Raw genomic sequence first — 3412 nt, 5'->3', positions numbered from 1 at the left:
GCTAAGTCTACACCATTAGCCTGACACCTGCTGCGAGGTGGGTGTTTACTAACTGGTTTTGCTGAATGAATCACAGAAGGACCTTTGTGCGGCCAGTCATTCTCCACTTTTAAGAAAATCCTACAGACAAAAATCGAATCATTCAAACCTGATATCACTGAAGCCCTTTACTGACGATACAATTTTTTGCTTTACCAAAAGGCTTACAACATGATTCCTTTAAATGTCAAGGTCCCCCGAATAACCCAATTTACAAGAATTCCACTTACGGGTACATTCTAGGAACAAGCCAGGGGAGGCACATCTAGGCCGGGAAATGGCAAGTATAACCCTGACATTTGTCCTAACAGCTTAGATTCATTAGTAAACATGACTTCTGGGGCCCTGTCTACACTTTGCCTCCCAGCGTCCAGACTGAGGTGGGCAGGAGGTCCCTAGGAGTCAGAGGGAAGGGCGGGGCTGTCAGTCAACCCGCAGGAGGTCCTCCTGCACTCTGCCCTGCTGGGATCACGGCAAGGAAGGAGCCACAGGGCCCCAGGGACAGGGGAGGGGCCTGGGCGGTCTGGCTTCGTGCGCTCCGGGCTAGCTTGGAGGGGAAGTGAGACCCTTTGCTCCTAGGGAACTTCGGCTCCTCAGCAAGTGGAATGTGTCTGTGAATCCTTCATGATCATCTGGCCACCCACCCACGCCCCCCTCCAAGGTGTTCAGGGCCACCCCGGCCAGCCGCCCCAGCTATTACTCTTTTCCCAGGATCCATGGAAGAGAATGGGGTTGGAACTGTCACCGTCAGGCTCTGCAGGCTCATCTCATCCTCATTTACCAGTCTCTAAGGAAAAGCCTGGAAGCATCGGGAGGCACGAGCCTGCCTGATGTTACCTCTTCCTTCCCACACCCTCGTGGACAGGGCCTGTTCTCCCTGGCTCTGTGTGGACAGCCGTTGGACTTCTGAGAATGGCAGGGTGTTCTATGAAAAAGAAAGGGAGGGAGGGAGTAAAGAAGACCAAAAAAAAAAACGGGGGGGGGGGGGGGGGAGCGGGATTTAAAAACAAAGGCTCTGATGGAGTTGAATGAACCAGGTGTGAATCCTGGCTCTGCTTCTCACTGGCTGTGTAAGCGCAGATAAGACACAACCTCAGTTAAGTGTCTTCATCTATAAAATGGGAACAGCAACACTGACTTTATAGGAAGGCTGTGATGATTAAACGTGGATATACAAGCATAAAGTGATCCATACACTGCTGGGCATGCATTAATCCCCAAAATCTCTGTCAGATGAGATTCTCATCAATTCTCTCTGCCAAGTGTGAAGCCCTAATGAGAAAATGTGCTGAAAGGCCCTCTAAACCAGAGTACTGGCCACACCTAAGGGATCATGACTGTTACTGCCGGGTGGTCGTTCCAGTGACTCAGCTCTGCCAATCCGCAGAGGGGAGTGAGCTTCCCATCCACGGCAGCACGGAAACGCTGCTGGATTTGGTGACTCTGTCTTTGTGATTCTACGGCTTCTAGTCTCCACCAAAGCATTCTACATGTATTCCAACCCTCCCACAGTCCCTAGTTCACAGAGAGAAAAACCATTCCACTCATGGAGTGCTGTACACACACAGAAAACCAGGAATAGAATAAGGACGGAATCCAGACTTCTTACTGGGTCAAGGCCCTAGTTCTCCCAGGGGTTCATCCCATCTCACTGGGCAGATTCCATACATCCAGACCATGTGCAATACTGCCCAGCCCCACCCGCAAAAACTCTGACACCAGCTGGTTCTATCCCTTGTTGCACAGAGAAACCACGGTCCAGAGAGAGATCACACAGTTGATGGGCAGCAAAGTCTGGGCCTTCTGATATGGCAGCCTCTCTGCCAACAGGCTGACCTTGGCTCCAAGGGCTCCTCGCGGCGGGCTGTCTTTTGAGCGGCATCTATGTTGACCCCTAACTGGGGTCGGGTCCAAGGTGAAATATGATAGCAACGCCTATGTAACCGGGAACTGCCCTGTGCCCGACTCTAATCTGAGCATTTTACTGAATCCTCACACCCACCCTCCTAGTGGGTGCTCTCCTTACCCGTTTCTCACAGGGGAAACTGAGGCTCAGAGAGGGAAAAGAACTTGCTGCGGCGGGGGCCGGCGTGGGGGAGTGCCCTGATCAGGCTTGGGGGGCCTCGGCCTACCTCCTCCCACCCCACCTGGGGCCCAGGGCCGGCCGGCCTGCCGGCGGACCTCCCCGGAGTGCGCACGTGGGGCCCTGCCGGCTCGCGCCCCGGTCACGTGAGGAGCCGGGGCCTCAGGGCGCCCAGGCCGTTGGGGGCCGGGGCCTCCCCTCTCCCGGCGGCCGCCGTCCCCCGCTCCGCCTCGCGCTACTCACCCCACGCGGGGGCTCCTAGGACCCGGGAGAAGAGGACGGGGAAAAGGAAGGGAGGGCGGAGGCGGCGGCGGCGGCGGCGGCGGCGAAAACCCCAGCAGCCCCCAAGCAGCTCCACCTAACCTCTACCAGACGCTACACCTCGCGGCGCGCGCCGCCTTTGTCCGCTTACGTCACTTCCGGGCTCCCGGGGGCGGGGCCGCATCGGGCTCCGCCCCGTGGGCTCCGGACCTAACTCGAGTACTGTCCCGGGAAGAGCTCCCCAGCTCTAGAAAGCCGCCTCGCCGACCCTGTCCCGCCTCCGGCTTGCAGCTCATTAGGAGGCGGCAAGGCTGGACTTTTAAAAACGAGCGTTCTGTGGAGTTTCCACTGGGTAAAAAGGGGAGGGGGAGCCTTATGCAAGCCTTAATCCCACCCATGACAATTAATATCTTAAAATATACAGATCAAAAAGAAAAAAAAAAGGAAGAAAAATACCCTTGACAGTGCCAAGGGGTTGCCACTCCAAATAAGCAGAGCAAATCCATGAAATTTCTGTTCCCAAAAGGTTGCCCTCCCCTAGGCTCCTGCCATACACAGAATTTCTGGCGCGCTCCCTGAAGCAGCCTTGATGGAAATGAGAGTTTGCAGGTAGGTAGACCTTGTGAACCTTTCCAAGCCTCAGTCTCCACTTCTGCCAGATAGATGGAATGCTCTGAGGGTTAAATTTGTGGGATGTTATGCGTCAAGACTTCAGCCCTGTGCTTGGAGCCAGCCCTCAGTAAATAAAAGCTGATTCATAATATTCATCGTAATAGTCATCTATGTCATAATACTCACAGTATATTCACCATGAGTTTCTTTTTCCTAAACTGACATCCTGGCTTAGATTTACAGTGCCTTCCTCTGGGCGTTGCACAAAGGAGGGGCTTAAAATGTGTTTGCTCTAATGAAGAGAAAGCTATGGGGGGGGTGCCCTGAAAAGCCCCACCTGCTTTTGAGTCCTCCAAATCTGTCCATATTATGTGGCATCCTCGCTAGGGCACTGCAGGTCAGACTTGGTTCCCCTGG

The sequence above is a fragment of the Phocoena phocoena genome, chromosome 6, assembly GCF_963924675.1.
Source record: "Phocoena phocoena chromosome 6, mPhoPho1.1, whole genome shotgun sequence".
Taxonomy (NCBI): Eukaryota; Metazoa; Chordata; class Mammalia; order Artiodactyla; family Phocoenidae; genus Phocoena; species Phocoena phocoena.
This window is presented reverse-complemented; position numbering follows the sequence as displayed.